This window comes from Lissotriton helveticus, chromosome 4_1 (genome assembly GCF_964261635.1).
Source record: "Lissotriton helveticus chromosome 4_1, aLisHel1.1, whole genome shotgun sequence".
NCBI classification, from domain to species: domain Eukaryota; kingdom Metazoa; phylum Chordata; class Amphibia; order Caudata; family Salamandridae; genus Lissotriton; species Lissotriton helveticus.
The window spans coordinates 1,834,661,912-1,834,681,516 of NC_136063.1; the positions used below are offsets into that span (position 1 = coordinate 1,834,661,912).

The 19,605-nt window shown below is 42.6% G+C and overlaps 1 protein-coding gene across 1 annotated transcript in view; it reads right to left on the minus strand.

The window, feature by feature from the left end:
• LOC144828230 (connector enhancer of kinase suppressor of ras 2-like) overlaps positions 1 to 19,605 on the minus strand; it is a 2,060,726-nt gene that overhangs the window by 969,129 nt on the left and 1,071,992 nt on the right. The gene's annotated exons all lie outside the window — the stretch shown is intronic.

Sequence of the window (19,605 nt, forward strand, 5' to 3'; positions counted from 1 at the left end):
TTATTTTAGCTCACTTTTTATGGCATAACTTTTCACCTGTGAGGGTCTCAGGCACTGGGCCAGGAACGTAGGAAAGGCTGAGCTCCTAGTTAAAAAGCCAGGTCTTCAGTTTCTTGTGGAAGAGTTGTTTGTGTCTTTTTCAGTGGGATACCCAGATGTGTGGCACATGCTTGCCTGGCCACAGGGCTCAAGCTGCAACTCATTGATAATCCCTAACTAGAACTAGTGTGGTGCTGCTTGTCTTTCCATTTATAAGAGGTTTGGCATGGCCTAGCAGCTAAAGCTGGATTCGTATTATTGGACCAAGGCGAAAGGTGATTTGCCTATAGCTTAACTCAGTCTGAAGTGGCGTATTGTATGAAAAATCATCATTTTGGGCATTTATGTCATTTTCCATATGAATTGTGTGTGGGGAAAACAGTTGGATGTGTGTTTTTCCTTACAGCATGTTACCCATAATAGGCCCTAAACATCTTCAGATATGCAAGAAGAACCAAGTCACACAGCTTCCAGATATACTGAAAACTGCCTGGTGGTAAGGTTTATCTGTTCTAGATGGATGCAGCGTCTGATTAGTCAACACAGAGGATTGTAGCATTCCTAAATGATGCAACTAGTGGATAGATTCTGTATCCATGCACCAAATCCAAATGTTGTAAGGCAGTTTCTGCTAGTTCTCTAGTACCTGGCACTTAAACTGTTGATGAGAATTTTGTAAATAATCCCTAAAAATCATTTGCCAAATTCAGGCACAGCAAAATAACCTTAACCCCGTGACTGCTGTACCTCACCACATGCACAAAGCTGCTTCCAGAGGATGTTAACATGTCTCCCTAAGAATGGAAGGCTGGAACAGCTGAATAATGGCAAGTTATGGGACCTCAAGATACTTCTTCTGAATCTGGTTTCCTGTTTGCCGTTGGTTACTAGGCAAATCCGATCTACCATAGAGGGATTTATGGCCAACGTGAATACAGTTTTCCTGAGCCCTAAAACATTTTTCAGTGTCTGCATCTAAAGTAATCCTTACCTTGCATTTCCCGAGAGGTGCCTTAAAAATAGTTTAATGTAGTGATGCATTCACCTGGTGGCAACAGAATAAAATACCTGTGGTACTGATCAGAATATCTCCTAAGGGCAATAGTTGCATGCCATTGAGATAGACAATTAGATTTTTTTGAAGAATTCTGTCTCAGATACAGATATACATTGTCAGTCTTACTGACAATGTTGTACCCTTAGCGAGGTTGTAAGGGTGAAAAATTGAACAATTTGAGACGGGTCCAGGGGATGGTGGATTTCTAGCATGAGCTTAGCGGCTGTTCGGTGGTAAAGACTTCGCGGCTTATTTACAAACACCTTGCGCCGCAGTTGCGTCACATTTAATATGAGAAACTGTGACGCACGTGCGGAGCAAGCACAAGCCCTCTTGGTTCAGACCATAAATGTCAGCATTGTTGTACTGTCCAGTTCCAGGACCCAGTCCTCCACCTTTGGGTTCCAGGGTTGCCTTGTCTTACTCACCCCGCACCATCACGCGCTCTCTAGCTCCCGAGGGTCCTCTCGGTCGAAACTCGAAACCATTCCCGTTTTCAGAGTGTTTGAAAATCACTTTGAAAAATAGTCACGTAAAATTGTGCTGTGCAGCGGAAAGCATCGCAGAATTGGATTGTAGAGGCCTGGTTCATGCAGCTGACCCTGTCAAAGTGCATTAACGTCACAAAACTTGCAAACTCACGCTCTATTTCATGTGTCAACGGCAGGCTCGAGCGCAGTGCAACAAGAAGCTTTCTCAAAACGTCGAAGGCAGAGACGCTTCATTTTCAGGTAATTTTTCAGTCAGTTATTTTCTGTAACAGCCTTCAGCTTCTATGATAAGCCACGAGTTTGCAACTGATTTGGGTTGTACGCACGTCACTTCGCAATAGTTGCGAGTGTTCGTTCATTATTAAACAGCATGAAAGCCAGGCTTACAAACAGCCAATGCGGGAAAGGTGTCGGCGTAGGATGGGGAGGCCCGGCTATTGCAGATGTGAAATTATTGTTCACTGCGAGAAAAATATTAGCTTTAGAGGCCAGGTTCACGATAAAAAAAGAAAGAATTGTGTGACCAAGGCGCATTACCTTCTTTGGGCCAAATACTGCATGAGTCAATTGTTCTTGATCAACACCTTCACCCATATGTTAGGAGGTTCATGGTAATCTTAATTACACCTTTCTTACTTCCATATCTAAAAACTGACAAAAAATAGAGGTTTATGCTTTTCTCGTCGAAGGTATTTTTGTCGAATTCTATAATTTTTACATGATTGTGTACATTTTGTAAACTAGCTGCAAAAATCTACTCATAAGTATTCCTGACTTCCTTGGTGATGGAACTGGCACTTTCTGTTTGGCTGAGGCGATGCCCCAGCCAGGCAGAACCTATCACTCGTCAGATGAAAAGGGAGAATCTTGTGATCATACTGTATTAAAAATTGCAGACACATATAGGAGGATCAGTGCATAGCTGTTACCATTGTCCCTAATAGATAGGAGTTCTTTATTGAAGTCCAATACTGCTGATTCAGATAGTATTTTTAGGCTTAACACAGGTTTGGCACATCTGGACAAAGTGGTGGAACCAGCAACCTTGGTACAGCTGGACTTTGAAAAGGCATTAGATTTCGGCAAATGGCCTTTAGCACATAACATCCTGGAAAGAATTAAGAATTAACATTGGTCTCTACTTCAGGAATTGTACACGATGTGCCAGGGATGCCTTCTTTCTCCTCTTCTCTACGCCCATACAATTTGTTAGACCTTTCATCCCAAACTTTTGACTCTCCTCTTCCATTTTGCTGAACGTATTTTTGTTGGCCTTAGCGCTCTTTGTAGTTTACCACTGCTAACTAGTGCTAAAGTGCTTGAACTCCCGCCCCTAAAACATGGTCAATTGGCTCATATCTAATTGTCATATTTAATTTACTGATAGTATTTTTTTCATTTTGGTCTTGTTTTCTTTATAACATTTTTCTTTATTTCTCTATATGTTTTTGTGTGGTGTTTGCGCTGTTTTACTGTTGAAGTATTGCACAAATATTTTACAAATTGCCACTACGTTTAGCTTGACTGCTCTGTGCCAAGCTACCAGAGGGTGAACACAGGTTAATTTGGGGTTTGCGTGTTCCTTACCCTGCCAAGGATTGTAGTTGCTGTTTGACCAGTGCTCACACCCCAGTCAACCAGTAACCCAATTTCTTACATTGGTGATCAGCGGTGAGGATCAGGACTTGTGTCTGTACAGTGCCATAGAGTAATTTGGTGCACACTACCATCCCATATTTGAGACCATTATGCATTTTACATTTTCCCTGATTAGCCTTTTTGCTGTATCTAAATTCATTCCTACTCTATCTGACAGTTGGTGTCTGTGGCCCCATCAGCAAGGATGGAGTTTGAGCTTGCCAACCTGGACAGCTACACTGTGGCTGAGCTCAAGGAGTTTTGCCAGGAGAGGGGCTGCCCACCAAAAGGAGCACCAGGAAGGCAAAGCTCCAAAAGAACTTGAGGGCACGAGCAGAGGCCCACCAGTCATCGACAGAAGGCCAGGAGGGAGAGGATAATGAGGAGGATCTTGGAATGCAGTCTGTTGAGGAGAAGGGAACCTACTCCCAGGATTGGATATCCTTCCCCGTGGAGGAAGAAGTGTCTTCCATGGGCCTGACCCCAGAGAAGTTGGAAGACAGGAGGGAGGAAAGAAAGCACAAGCTGGAGCTGGCCAAATTAAAGCTGGAAAAGGAGGAGAAATGGGGTGGGGCTGAGGACCTTGGAAAAAGAGAAGGCATGGGCTGAGAAGGGTCTTGACTGAGAAAGAGCTGCTGTAGCAGCATGAAAAGAGCATGAGGGAGCTGAAGTTAAAGACAAGGAAACCTGCAGGACCCAATAGTAATGGTGGCAGCATAACAACAGTGTCTGCTGGAGAAGTGAGAGTCTGCATACCCCAAGAACTGGTGTCTAACTATGTGGTGGGAGATGATATAGACAAGTGGATTGCTGCCTGTGAAGCTGCCCTCAGGGTACATAAGGTCCCAGAGGGATACTTGGGAAGGGGGATAGCCTGTTGTAACACATATCCACCATGGGGAGGGACACACTCCTGACCTACTGGGGAGAACATTGCCTTCCTTGGTACCCTGTCTGAACTTGCTGGATGACAAGTGGAAGGAGGGCCCACCAGGGAGGAAATCTGCAAGGCACAGAAGGAGTGTCCATCCCTTGAGGGGACTGAAGCAGCAAGCTGAATCCTAGGCAGCTGGTGACACCCCTGGAGATCAACTCATATATGGAGACAATGACCTCCTGTATAGTGAGCCTAAGGCTCCTGAGCATGGAGCAGCTTGTATTTTGGTAGCTTCCCCACGACAGGACCTTCCTACTGGGGTTGTCTCATGAGATACGTCTGGCAACTAGCAGGACATCTGGGGCAGGCAAAACTTTTGACTAGCTTGTCACTGACTTTTATTGGCTTCGGATGGTGATAGCTACTGCTGCATTTTATAAGACTTGTCCCACCTGCCTGGCCAGTGGAAAGACCGGAAAAAAAGCTAAAAGCTCCCCTGACTCCCATGTCTGTATTGGGAAAACCCTTTGAGAGGGTAGCATTGATATTGCAGGGACCTTGGACCCCAAGACAGTGTTAGGCAATAGGTATATCCCAGTCTTGTTGCACCATGCACTACGTACCCAGTGGCCATTCCTACAAGGTCAGTCTACGCCTGCAGTAGCTACGGCTTTGGTGGGTATTTTGACCAGAGTGGATTTCCCCAAAGAAGTGGTGTCAGACAGAGGCACCAACTTCATGTCTTCATACATGAAGTTTATGTGGAAAAAGTGTGGAGTTACCTATAAGTTCTCTGCACCCTACCATCTGCAAACAAATAGACTTGTTGAAAGAATCAACAAGACCCTTAGAGGAAGGATTATGGGCCTGCCTGAGGCCATGAGGCAAAAGTGAGACGTCCTTCTGCTTAGCCTGCTTTTTGTTTACAGAGAAGTGCCACAGAAGAGAGAGGGGTTTAGCCCAGTTGAACTTTTGTATGGCCACTCTGTAAGAGGACCTCACAGTATGGTCAAGGAGGGGTGGGAGCAAGCCACCAAGAAACTCCCTCAAGATGCGGTTAGCTACATGTTAGCCCTCAGGAACAAGATGACCAAATTCTTGAAGAAGGCTTCTATAAACTTGGAGGCCAGCACAAAGGTAATGAAGCAATAGTATGACTAATCGACTACCATGGTGAAAGTCCAACCTGGGCAGAAAGTATGGGCGATGGAGCCAGTAGAACCCAGGGCTCTTCAGGATCGCTGGACTTGGCCATATAAAATGGTGAAGAGAAAGGGGGAGTCCACCTACCAGGTGGATAGGAAGACCCGCATGAACCCCTTAAGAGTACTCCTTCTCAACTGCCTCAAACCCCACTATGAGAGGTCTGAGATAACCATGCTGCTGGTGACAGATGATGGGGAGGAGGAGGTGGAGGAGGAAAGTGAACTGCTGTATGATCTCCTGTCATCTTACAAGAAGGATGGGTCAGTGGAAGGTGTCAACCTCTCCCCACCCTGACCCTGCCCCTCAAGCAGCAGAGGGACTGTCGCCAGTTACTGAAACAGTTTGCCTCCCTATTTTTCCTCTCCTCTGGGCTAACATGCTTGTGTACCCATGGTGTAGACACAAGGGACAGGCTGCCTGTCAAAAACAAAATGTACCAATTTTCTGACAAAGTGAGGGCCAGTATCAAAGCAGAAGTCACTAAAATGCTGGACTTGGGGGTAATTGATCCCTGCAGTAGTCCCTGGTCTAGCCCAGTGTTGCTGGTACCAAGGGCTGCACCAGTGCGTACCACTCATGAACTCAAGTTCTGTGTTGACTACCAGAGACTCAACTCAGTCACCAAGACTGATGTACACCCCATTGCCCAAGCCGATGAGCTAATTGATAGGTTAGGGCCTGCCAAGTTCATTAGCACATTTGATTTGACTACAGTGTATTCACAGATTGCACTAATCAAGGGGGCTAAAGAGAGGTCAGCCTTCTCTACCACAGGGCCACTTTCAGTTTGAAGTGATGCTTTTTGGACTCAAGAATGCCCATGCCAAATCCAGAAGCTGGTGAACAGATCTTAGCCTTAAATGGAGGCCTTTAAGGCTGCATATTTAGATGCCATAGCTGTCCTCAGCAGCACCTGGCAAGACCACCTATTTCACCTGCAGGAAGTGTTTCAGGTCCTGCAACAGGCAGGCTTGACCTTCCAAGTCAGTAAGTGACAAATAGGACAGTGGTGTGTGGTGTACTTGGGACACCTGGCATGCGGGGCAAGGTGCAGCCCCTCCAGGCCGAATAGAGACTATTCTAGCCTGAGAGCCACTCAAAATTCAAGCAGATGTGAGGGGCATCCTGGGCCTCACTGCTTAAGGGGTATTTCTCCATGGACTGAGCTGACTTCCAAGAAGAAGCCCAGGAAGGTGATCTAGGGGAAGGCCTGTCAGAAAGCCTTTGGCTCCCTAAAACAAGCCATGTGCATAGCCCCTGTACTCAAGGCCCCAGACTTTCCCAAGATGTTTACTGACCAAATGGATGCCTCAGAGCATGCTATAGAGGCCGTCCTATCACAGATAAATGAGGAGGGCCTGGATCAACCTGTAGCATTCATCCCTAGTAGGCTAGTTCCCAGGGAGCATAGGTGGAGTGATATTGATAGAGAATCCTTTGCTGTTGTCTGGGCACTGAAGAAACTGAGGAAATACTTGTTTGGGACTCACTTCCAGGTCCAGACAGACCACAGGCCCCCTGGTAGCTAATGCAAATGTGGGGGGTGAGAATCTAAAATTGTTGAGGTGGTCTATGACTCTACAGGCACAGGACTTGACGGTGAAACAACACCCTGGTTCAGACCATGCCAATGCAGATGGTCTCACCAGGCTTTTCTGCCTTAGTGAAGAGAACTCCCAAGGGGTTGGGTTGTTTTCCCCACTTTCAGCTTTGGAGGGACACATGTTAGACCTGTCGGGTTCAGGGTTGTCTTCCCCCAAACATTTTGCCTCTTTTCCTCCATTTTGCTGAACTTATTTATGTTCGATCATAGGACTCTGTGCACTTTACCACTGCTAACCAGTGCTAAAGTGCTCCTGCTCCCTCCCCTAAAACATGGTTAAATTGGTGTATACCTAATTGGCACATTTAATTTATTGACTTGATTGTTGTTGTTTTGATCTTGTTTTATTTATCCAATTTTGCTATTTTGTTCTAGTTTGGTGTTGGATCTTTTTGTGTGCTGTTTTCATTGTTTTACTGTTTGAAGTGATGGATCAATACTTTACACATTGCCTCTAAGTTAAGCCTGGCTGCTAGGTGGCAAGCTACCAGAGGGTTAGCACAGGTTAATTTGAGGTTTACTTATGCCTTACCCTGATAAGGATTGTGCTTGCCACTTGACCAGGGCTCACACCAAGGTCAACTGGTCACCAAATTTCTTACACTATGGAACCTTTGGTGGGATGGATAGGGAGGGATGCACAGGTTGTGGTTTTATGATGGAAGGCATACATGGGGGACCGTATCTCCTGCTATGCTGACAATATTCTTTTTTATATCAGAAGACTTGATCTGACTATCTCAAAGTTGACACAAACTCTGAAAGTGTAGGAGATGCTCCTGGCATCTGGGTGAACTGGGGAAAAACGGAACATTATTCTTTTGGTGCACCCGCCAGCCCCGCTGACACCCCTGGGTACTCTCACTGTCAGATGCAAACACATGTTAAATACCTAGGCATCTGCATTTCCACAAAGATCCAGGGGTAGACTGGGTCAAGAACATCTCACTCATAACACTCAAGGGTAGGTCATATATCACACTGCAGCACATTACCATTAAACGTGTTGGTATGTATTGGTATGTATAGCCCCATTTTAAATGGCGGCCTTGTCCCAAATGCTATAGTTCTCAAATTATAAATATAGGATTGATCCATTTTGTTTGACTAAATTACTAGCCTGTGTAAACAATTATGTATAGGATGCCCCTACCAGGAGTTTCACAAAACATATTCAATCAAACTACTTATGATGAGGGTTGGGGCGGTGGACATAAGTCAAAATGCTCCCTATAAATGCTTGGATATTTGGGGAGAGAGAGTGACCCATCGACAAGAATAGAATTGATGAAATGCAATAGCACAACTATTTGTCTCTGGCTGTATAGTACTAAAGTTCTGGCCACAACGCCCTCAGTGACAGTGATACCAATAGAAAGTTGGCAGGGGGCATTGAAATTGATGTACTGAAACAAGAACCTCACCAAAGAAATACCACTGTGGTTGGAGACATGGCTAAGGGAAACATCTTGGTTCGCTGAGGTTTAAGTACTGAGAAAGATTGGAAATCTCCAAGTTAGGAGGTATATGGTCACAGAATCATATGCTGTTCATCAATCAATTTTCAGATGACTACGGTCTACACAGTTGCCAGTTAATTTTATGCTTTGGACGAAAACAGGGCACAAATTGATATACCACCAGATTTTAATCTGCTAGAGTCTAAATCTACCATGGAATAAATTGAAAGAAAGGGCATCTCTTGCCTATATAGAACACTGGTTATAAATATCCCAGACCCCATGCTGAAATTAAGGGTGTAGTGGAAACATGATTTGGGAAAGCTGGATGATGAAAACTGGTTTAAGCTCAAAGGGAGGCAAGGCAATTAATTGTTCCAGCCCAAATGAATTTGATTCAGTTTATATACCTCTATAGACCATTCCATACACCTGTTAAAATGTGGAGGCTGGGGAGAGGTCATGTTCCAGAATGCCTCATATGTGGGTTGGCAAGGGACACTGTGTTGCAACTTATATGAGAATATCCCATTATTCAGAGATATTGGACTGTAATATTCAATACACTGCCTGCTGTGGTAGGAATCCCAGTAGAACGTGACCCTATTTCGGCAATATTGTGGGTGTTTCCGGAGTGGGATAACAAGGCGGGAAGACACTGACTGATATAGGGTGTATGTTGGCCAAACAAGATATAAAATACCACTGGAGGTCGAGTGACTCCCTCACTCTCTGAACAGTTACGAGGGCTGCATTACTACTCTTTTGCAGACGGGTGAGAGTGTGAATCTAGGGTATGCCCTACGAAGCAAATAACGATTTGTGGTCCCTAGTGGGCTTATTTCAACATGTCCAGGCTGGACCTAAACCAAGAGGATTTCATCTTTGAAAGGTGTTAACCAGCAAACTTCAGTGTGAGGATTGTATTAGAGAATTAAGTACGTATGCTATTTACAAAGATTGTCAGTATACAGAAATGCAGCAAATGTTAGGAGGCATGATGCATGTGTTTACAAAGAACAATGTTGTGCATTGGGGCTTCTAATGTAACATGGTTAGTTAAGTTGAAAATCACAATAAAAGATACTGCTGATTTAGTAATGAAGTATTTCCAATACAATATCCATCAAAAGACACGGTGACCTGAATACTGAGAGGCACTGTTCTCTTTCCCCAAAAATAATTTAATACATCTGGGCCAGAACTCTGACATAAAAGTAATAATCTGAGGATTGTCATTATTGATATTTAGCCCACATATATTAGTAAACAATTTTAAAGTTCCCATTAGCACCTGAAAATCACAAACCATTCTTGGCATGTATAAAGGCAATAATGCAAATATAATAATTGATATAATGATTTATTAAGACAAATGTATATAAGCACCTGGGCCATATTACTAAAATTTAAACTGGTTCAAATAAAAAAAACACAGACAACCCCATTTGGTCAGGGCCGGACTGGGAACCAAAACAGCCCTGGCAAGTCTTGTCAGATTAGCACCCGTATGGTGCATAGGGAGCGCAGTAAATGAGCCTGACCACTAAAAGGAGGATTTGGGGGGGAGGGGGTTTCTCCCCCAAGGAAATATGGGTAGAAATGGCGCCTTGTACAACACATTTTTCATTAGATATTCAATTGTATCATCTTTTAGAGCAAAGTAAGTGATGACCTTAGAGGGCACCAAGATTCAACAATGTTTGTTCGGGCTCTTGAATAATACCCTCACTATCACCCTCCGACAGGGCCTCTCATATCTCCTGTTAGAAATTGGGTTTTTGGTTGGCAGAGGTATGCACCCTGTCCAAGTAGGAGCCACAATCCTAGTGAGAGTAAGTCACAAACATACCCTAAATCAACCTCTGCTCACCCCCTGGTAGGGTGGCACAGAGCAGTAAGGCCTAATTTAGGAGGTAATGTGTCAAGTATTTGCGCAACACTTCGCACAAGCCTAATTTGAGAGGTAATGTGCAAAGTATTTGTGCAACACTTCTAACAGTAAAACTGTGAAAACACCACACATAAAGATACTACGCCCAGTTAGAAAAATAGAGCTTAATCTAATGAAAAACACAAGACCAAAATGACAAAAATCCAATTAATATAACTGGAGTTAGGAATTTTTAAATAATAAATTGAAATGTAGAGTAAGCCTGGGCAGTGAACTACGCTCCCCTCGCGGAGTTTCCCCGCACTCCGCGTTACGCGAAGCTGCTGGAGTTCCGGAAAAAGCGCAACAGAGTTTTTTTCCTCGCTCGGGATCGTCAATGTCAAGTAGGCGACCGCAATTAAGGAAAATTAACCTCCCAGCGAGATTCTTCCTAGTTCGTGATCGTTAACATCAAGTTGGTGAGCGCGAGAGTGGAAAAAACCATACCGGCAAGATTTCTCAACGCGGGGTGGTCAGGTTTGTCATTGCAAGTGGTCGCGTATGCTCGTGACCGCTCGCGATGAGAACCTGCTTGTTTGTGTTGAGAAAGCTGCCACTCGAGTAAAAATCTACTTGAGTGGCAGAAAAGGGAAAGAAGGGACCGCTTGCGCTGGGTAGGGTGCCACTTGCGATGATTGCATAATGCGGATAACTGTCTGCACTGTGCAATCGACGCGAACAGCATTTTTCTATAGAACTCCGCCACTTGCGGAGCTCCGCGTAGCGCGGTGGAGTTTTTTTGCCACTTCGCGGAGTACCACGTAGCGCAACTCCACGAACTCCGCCCAGGGTTAATGTAGATCTTAAAAGCATAAAGTGCCAACCAGGGCTATATGGTCAGCTAAACCGGGTCAAATACAAATGTTCAGGCCTATTACGATAGAGTGCATGTCAGATACATGAATTGTACCTTGTTTGCATCAACGTTGAGGGTGATGCAAGGAGAAGAGGAGGCGATGAATCGCCGTTGATCCTTAGGATAGAGGTGATGCATTAGCTCAAAGCCATGCAAAGTCAGAGATGCGTCAGAGATGGAGCCAATGTGCCACTCCATCAGCAATAGGATACACTCGATCCTCGCAGCACCGGCGGTGCATCGGCGTCTGTGTAGATGCGATGCACTGTATCCTCGCAGCAGCAGCGATGCGTTGGCGTCAATGGAGATACGATGCACTTGGTCCTGGTTCCGAGTGGCACAATGGGGTAACTTATATGTATTAAAAAGGAAGGTTTAGGCCTGGCAAGAGGGTTAACTTGCCAGGTCAACATAGTATTTTAAAACTATACTCACGGGCGCTGCAGTGACAGGTCTGAGACATGTTTAAAAGGCTACTTAAGTGGGTGGCACAATCAGGGCTGCAGGCCCACTGGTAGCATTTACTTTACCGGGCCTGGTCACATGCAGTGCACTTTACTATGGACTTATAAGTAAATTAAATATGCCAATTATGGATAAGCCAATGTAACCATGTTTTAAGCAGAGAGCTCATGCACTTTAGCACCGATTAGAAGTAGTAAAATGCCCAGGGTCCTCTAGCCAGCTAAAACAAAGTCATCAAAACGAGAGGTCTGAAGGCAAAAAGTCAGGGGAAACCAATGAAAGGACACTAGGTCTAACATCTCCATAGCCACTATCTAACATGCATTTCATTTGTATTATAGCTTCTCTCATACCAGTGTAGGATGTTGGACCACTTCACATCACACACAGATACAGAGACAATGAATAATACATGTCTAAATGAGTGTATAATAATTGTTACAAAGACAAGGGGAATTACATGGTGTAGAATTCACGTTATCCATACTGGTAGGCATTTTTTAAGAGTGCTTGGTGTGGAGAATCACAAACCTAGGATTCAGAACGCAACACAGTGGTTAGGGTTGGCTTTAGCAACAACAAACCCTTTTTAGCAACATTAGGGTAATGAAAGACTCAGAAAAAAATATAGCATGCACCATGTAGTTTGCATATATCTTTTTGATGACACTTCTTAGGGCACTGTGCTAGATTATGATTGCAATTTATGAACTGCAGAGTAACAAAAAGGGTCTCTGTGATAAAAGCAATAACCCTCGTAAAATCCTGTTCGGTGATCTGCGTGGTACAAGTCCTTTGCAGCATATTAACCTCTGTGCCACCTTAAATGAGTCAAAACTGCCAACAGGCAAAACTCAGATCTCTCTCCAGCATGTACATTAATTACCAGAGTTATCTTGACACTTTTATTGTTGCCTGAAAACTACTGGATATACAAGGAACTCTGCAGTGGGGGGCTTTCTAAACTACTGCATTGCTAGATAAACGCCCCCAGTAACAAAACCGCCCCCCCCAAACACTATTCCAGCATCCCAAGGAAACGCTCAATACCTAGTCTGGCCAGTCTGACCAATCCGACCTTGGTCTTGGTGCTTATTTAAAACAAAAAAAATAGTCCCGATACATATTGGAGAAAAAATCTTGCATTTGGGTGGAAAAGGAGAAAATGTCTTGTGGAACCATTGCTAAACATAAAGGAGTTGTAGTTTGAGATTATAGGTTCGACTACAATGTGGGTGTCACTTAATCATGGCTGGCCTGGTGTTCTGCATCTGGATTTACCAGGTGTGGAAACACTTGACCTGACTTTACCAGCTGTAAAAAACATCTGATAAAATAGATTGAGGCTTTGGCTGCAATAGCAGTCAAGCGTCTGTTCTCACCCAATCTTTTTATATAGAAACAGAGGAGAATGTAATACTATTGCTTCCAGGGCACTTTTTCCCCCTTACCTTTCCTTCCTTCACCTACCCGCTCAACTCCCTTCTCTCAACTCTCGCCCAAGAACTGCATGCTAGTCCATATTTACCACCTGCTTAAAGCATGTGGTAGGTGTGACCCTTAATCCCCATGGAACAGGGAATACCACCCAGAATGCAACTCAGGTCTGCACCGTTATTACCCATTCTGTGGGGTACTGTCTCAGTGTTAATTGGTATGTAGAGCTTGTAACCCACCAGCAACCCATGCCATACAACTCATAATCAAGGCCTAGGAGTTTTCTAAAGCACACTGTGGTATGGCTCTTGGTCTTCTAGCAATCACCTAGCGAGACCCAAGTCACAAAATCTATACAATGGATTTAGTTACTCATAGCCTGGTTTTAACATAAACACATGCTTGCTTTTAAATCGTTTTCCTGTATTAAGGAAGTCCTAGTCACAACCCTTTTTAAAATAAAATATAGTAGAAAGGTTTTGCAACGCGTTTTGGAGGAAATTGATTTTCCTACATATTGGAGGCTGCTGGTATCAACCATAAACAACCCTGAGTCTCCATTTAGTGTGCAAGCACTTCTCTTTGAGGTCCCTGTTTGCACTCTGGAAGGCAGACCTACCTCCAGATTTGTAGAAAGCGTTTCACTGGTTGCTACATTGTCTTGGGATAGGCAAAGGGTAGCTCTGTAGTAAAGTGCATCCAGACAGTGACAGGACTGATGGGAGGTTTCAGTAGAGAGGGGAGCCTGACTGTTCACCTCTCCTATACACTTTCCTCTAGCCTCAAAAATGAGCTTTATATAGATGATCTTCTACCCCAGATCCACTCAGCCAACACTCCCTACTTTAGGATGTTCCAAATTTCAAAGCTGAGGGAGAACGAAGGAGGCCTGAGGGCATAGCAGCATCATAAGCAAAAGCATACTTCAGCTGCATTTTGGAGCATAAATGAGCGGAGCAGCAACACGATCATGACCAAGAGCATGTTCTGATCAGCACCATAATCTATAATCGAGAAGGAAAAATTGAGCACACGACTGCACAGGTGAGCAGGACCATGAATTATACACTCAAATATCTTTTGTCTCTAATCTAGAATAGATTACAAGACCACAGGCATAGAATGGCAAACTATTGGCACACTACAGCAGCATCAGGCATATGGCAAAAGTGATTTTGTTAGTATTTCATTTTCTAGCACAGGAAATATTGAGAGGTATATTATCTTTTGGCTCTATATTTAAAATGGGTGATACATTTTCTGGCACAGGATTATGGAGAGGCATTTTTGTTTACAGTGGTACAGTGTATCTTATACTATTCCTTCTGTGACATAAAATGGGTCTACCAAGGCCTCTATTATGTGTGCCCTCTGAAATGCTGTGACATTCATCGCAGATATCAAAAACCAATAATCCAGGGTTGTAAATTGAATGGGTGCAGTGAATGGCACCTATTCCAAATTGAGTTACCCAAAATGGGGTATAGCCTGTCAACTTTGGTAATTTCCGCTCCAAAATACACATATCCAAGTACTTACTGTCCCACCATTATATTTTTGAAGGTTTGCCCTGTTCAAATTGTTTGTGGCTTTTAGTCTACATAGTAATTCCAGGTTTCGATTAACAGTGCAACACTTACAATTGAGAAAACAAGAGTTAGTGCAGGGATATTTAAAGATGCACTTGTAGTTGAGGTCGAAGTAATTAATAGTTCAACAGGACACCCATTCCTACATGACTGTGGGTGCTAATGTTTTGAAGGATCATTGAACATCTTACAATTAGTTAGTAAAATGTATCATAACATCCAAAAGATATTGGTTCTCCTTCACCAATAGGGCATCATGGCTGTTCCGCCTAGTCAACAAAGGGCATTGGCTTTGTTATGATAACTGGCCTCGCTGCCATCTTTTGACAGAATCACTCTGGTGACGTTCCTAATAGTGTTGACGTAGGTCAATAGCATGGTTGTATCGAATGCAGCTCTATCTAAAGTTCTAAAAGTATCGTATCCACTTAGTTCCTCATTCCATGCTGCACAGCACTTGAGGCACGGGAAAATGGCATGGGATAAACCCAACCAAGTACAGTGCAACTAAAGGTTAAACCCTATGGAAAGGGGGAGTACCTAATGGCACTGAATTTTCAAGTCATAAAACCACACGTAATTTCCAATTCCACCGGGTTTAACACTTACATTTCCCTAAAACAGGAAAGCAAACAACGGCCGACCAAGGTTGAGCACTTCAATTCCACATGTTTCATATATCACAAAAGGGTGCAGCTACTCCCGGCATCCGCCGTTGATGGATGTCAGGTTTGTTAGAGAGTTCAAAGAAAGGAAGGTGCACTCTGATAAAAGTCAGTTAGAAATCACTAGTGTAGTACATTAATCTTCTTTATTGTTTAAAGTTGTTTTCTTTAAAACCGGCACACAGCCAACTTGTTTCGTTCCCAAGTGCCACAGAAATTTCGTCAGGGCTTACACATCAAGTGAGAATATTATATATGACCAACAGTGACAAGAGAGTTCTCCTCGCGATTTATGTCATAAACCTATTCGTGAGCTTCCAAATATAATGAATCTGACTGACTTCTATCAGTGTGCACCTTCCTTTCTTGTGAACACTTACATTTACCACCAGCTCCCAGGGAGAGTAGGGGAGGAAAATGGAAGGTGTTTTCTGGCAGCATTGAATGTTTCCACGGCCAGAAAAATTAGGGAGGAGACATGGTTGCTATAGCCAAGGCCTCAAACAATTTAACTATACGCAATTACGGCATGAATTGCAGCATGGTAAAATTGGGTCTGGCTCTCACACAACTGCAACAATTAGGAGTGGGAAAAACGACCTACTTGGAATTAGGCCGTGCAGAATTCCATGAGGTAATTTTGCGTCCCTTGACTTGTACTAAGGGACTTACAGGTCATTTTGATCCAAGTTCTAAAATATGCAACTACCAACTGGGATGATTCTGTTTCAAGCTGTGCTAACAGGAGATGTGGGCGGGTGCAAGCCGCCGCCTGTGAAGAGCCCCAACACCTATTTATTTTTACAAATTACTCACTGTACACTATTCATTGATACAAATTATTTTTTCCTCTAGGTAGAGACTGTTAGAAGTCATATTCATTCTCGATAGGGATCTTCAAGCCCTGAAGAATGCCCCCGACCGCTTAAGCTACTAACAGACAGAAACATGTTGACAGTTTAGGAACATGTTTTAACCATTGTCCTCATTATAAGCGTTCACACTTGTTTTTAGATATATATGGGGTGCCACTAAATAAAAGTAATAACCTGGCAACACAAAGGTATTTTTAATAATATCTGGATCCCATCTTTATCCAGTTAGTCTTCTCCAAGAACTCTCTCCTACCCTTTAGGTCTTTGAAGAGGTTGAGTATGCCTTGCAGGTAAATACCTACCAGGGTGGGGAGAGGATACCTATGATGAAGCATTACACTATTATGTGTGTGAGGTTTCCCCTTCCAAGAAAATGACAATAAGGTATTTTAGTTTCCATTCTGTTTCTTACAATAGGCAGGCAACTGGTTAGGGCGATCTGTGATATATTCACACTCACTGATGCCAACGTACTTACTTTTGTGGTAGGTCTTCGGTTTTTAGGAGGGATGTATGGTGGTTTACCCTCCACCTCTCTTTATGCGTTTTGGTGATTTCTTCACATACCTTACCCCCTTTAGATTATTTTCTAATTCATTTATTTGTCAGGCCCGCCCTGATTTATGATCAGAATCTTTGATAAGATTGTTCAATGTATTTTTCAGACTCTATCCCATTTATCCTCAGCCTGATTCTTCAATTGGCTGCTTTTTCCCAATTTCACTCAGATCATCATGAGTATGATTTTTTAAATTTGCTATTTGGCTCTTTTGCCCTTCTTGGAGTTTTTCATCTACTCTTTTTCATACTTAGCCTGTAGGTGGTTGCTTGCCAGCAATTCTTTGTTGATACTTTTTTCCTTGTGTGACTAGTGTTTGGTACTCTTCCTTTTTTCTGATATTCTCTTCATCTGAATCTTTGTCCTTTATGTTGTTACTGGCCCATGTTAATTCTGAATTACTAGGTCTCCAGTGCGTATGCCTGGTATACTCAAAAACCTATATATTTTTTTTTTACTATTTTCTGTACAGTACGATCATAATTTGAACTGAGTACCTTCTACAATACTGCTTACTTAAACCGTATGTCACTGAATAGCTTTGTAAAAATCTTTTGTATAGCATAACTTTTTGCTTTGGCATCCCTTATTTATTGTTTTAGAGGTAATTGATCACACTCTAAAAATATCAAAAATGATTATGAACATTTTGTTTTTAAATGATCTACGTAATCAAAACATTGTTGCTTCTATTAAATAACATGGGTTTGTAACTGATACAAACAAGTGGGATACTGTGGAACAAAGAGGGTAGCATAGCTAGGATACAGGTTATAGCAGTCATATTACTGCTGCACAACACGAAGGACTCTATCTTTAATTATGCTAATCTGTATTGGGGTGCTATTTGGCACTATAACACGTATATAGCACAAATGTGCTATCAAACCTACTCGTTTTTGTAGAGCTCAGGACTTTTTCATGGCTGCAATTATCAATGTTTGTTTAGACAAACTAGCACCTTGTTAAAAATATTAGAGACATCATTTCTCAGCATGGCACCTAAGCACTACAAAGCATCTATAAATATATTTCTCAAATATTGTTTATGAGCTCAGAAAGAAGGGAAACCCACAGACAATACTTAAAAAGGTCATAAATGAGAAAAAACATTCTCAACACACAATTAAACTGACTGACATTAACCAGAAGGACAGCATCCCTTCGATTATTATCAACATTCATAACATTAATGAAAATCATTTATGTCCCAAAGCAACTTAAGCTTGGAACAAGTTCCAAAATAATAACAGGCTTATTGGCTTATTGGCAAAATTTGAATCTATACTTTCCGCTCCAGAACTTCAAAAAAATAGTATACCCATTTAAGCTCTTATCTCGCCCACCCACCACTAAGCTCCCTATGCTAGATTTGCATACTATAGGGCTATTACAGCATCTAGGTCACAAGAATTCTTATTTACTTTATTACAGTAGGGAACAAATATGGTGAACCAGCCAACCTATATTACACTCTCCAAATATGTTCTTGATTTTTTTTAACACAAAATTGTAAAAATATTACATCTTGCCTAAAAGTTAAAAAGTAAATGAATATCTCAGGACTGGAAGTGGATACGTCCAGTCATGTTCCAGTGTTGCCATTGTTGATGCTTCAATCTGCTGTATTTGCATCTGTGCTGGTGTGCCGTCAACTGATGAAATGCTAATAGGACACTGCAAACCACGATGAATGTCCACCAATGGATGGAAATAATATGAGCTGTGCAATGCAAGGATTACATATTAATGGCTAACATTCATATATAATATGCTGACCTGCCCATACGATAAACTCAGGAAAATGCCTCCAAGGCATTCCATAACTGATGGATGTGTGGAAATAAGCCCTTGGGTAAGTTTACTCACTGAGTGATGCACACAATAAAATATGCTTATTGTTACCAGCATGAAGTGTAATAGATCTATTACAATTCTACTATTTTCAGCCAAAAAACGTATCCCAAGTCTCAAAAAGCATTTGCAATGCAATCGGTCTCGCCTTTGGGACCTTATATATATTTAGCTATGCAGCACATTAGCCTGGGAGCTGAAACATCTACTGTTCTTTAACATGGAGGGAAAGTAAGCACCAAACTGCATGACACGCCAGGTATGGGAACACATGGAGAGAAATATTGTCTTTCAGCGGGAAATGGTACAGTCCAAAGCTCTGTTTTTAACATAAAAACAGGGCCTTCGTGGTCATAGTACTGAAAATACAAGATTTGAAAAAAATATTATTGTCTATGGGTGCTCGTGGAAGACAATTACTATGGACTGGAATTTAGAGAATGCTAAAGGGATTCTGGTATTTTACTGACTTCAGCTGGTCGTTTTCTATCAAGAAAGTTAAATAGAGGCAGTTGCCAGAAAAATTTAAAAAAGAAAGTCCTTCAGCAGAAAGTAATTCTGGAATTTTACTGACCTATGCTGGTCGTTTTCTATCAGGGCAGCTGAATAGAGGCAGTTGAACAGAATAAAAAGTCCCTAAATGGAAGCAGACAAGTCTCCAGAGCCCACAGAGTACATACACATGTAAGTATATACTAACGTATATACAAGAGGTCTCGAATGCTCGACCTAAAAATTAAAAGATGGAAAGTAGAGTCATGCTTCAGTCTACTATATAGCTTTACCATCAAAACTGCCATAGAACCAGAATAAATACCTTATCTAAAGTCTGCACACAAGCAAGATGTCAGCAGTACGAGCAGTAGTTGAAAGAGCAGCAGAAAAAAACATAAATGTCCTGAAGCGGTAGGAGCAACGCAAGACCAACCTAGTTTATTAGAAGCGCAATTCCCTCCTTTCCGCATTAGAGCTCTCTCTTACCCTACCAGATTATTAAAGCT